We start from the raw sequence: 318 nt of genomic DNA, 5'->3' as shown, positions 1-318 counted from the left end.
TGCCCCGAGCGAGGATCGAACTCACGACCTTAAGATTATGAGACTTACGCTCTACCTACTGCGCCATCGAGGCTGTTATAATGTTGCTTGTGAGGTAAGCAGTTCAAACATTCTGAGAGAAAATAACAAATTAGTGCGGTAGGTGGTGATTTTGCATCGAAAATTTCACACTTGCTAATTCGAACGAATTCGAATTAAAAAGCATACAAGCGTCAAAATTGAATTGTCAAACTAATGTTTACATTTCGCCGTTAGCTGATCACGTTGTTTTGTGCTTTTGTCAGCTGTCAGTCGATTTCAGATTCGCTAAACCGAATT

General features: G+C 40.3%; 1 non-coding gene across 1 annotated transcript; it reads right to left on the bottom strand.

Annotated features, from left to right (window-relative positions):
* On the bottom strand, positions 1–73 carry Trnam-cau (transfer RNA methionine (anticodon CAU)). The gene has a single exon. It is a non-coding gene; the product is annotated as a tRNA-Met (tRNA).
* Between the last annotated feature and the right edge of the window lie 245 nt (positions 74–318).

Source organism: Culex pipiens, chromosome 3 (genome assembly GCF_016801865.2).
Source record: "Culex pipiens pallens isolate TS chromosome 3, TS_CPP_V2, whole genome shotgun sequence".
NCBI classification, from domain to species: domain Eukaryota; kingdom Metazoa; phylum Arthropoda; class Insecta; order Diptera; family Culicidae; genus Culex; species Culex pipiens.
The sequence above is the reverse complement of the archived record's forward strand: the minus strand, read 5'-3'. Positions and strand labels throughout refer to the sequence as shown.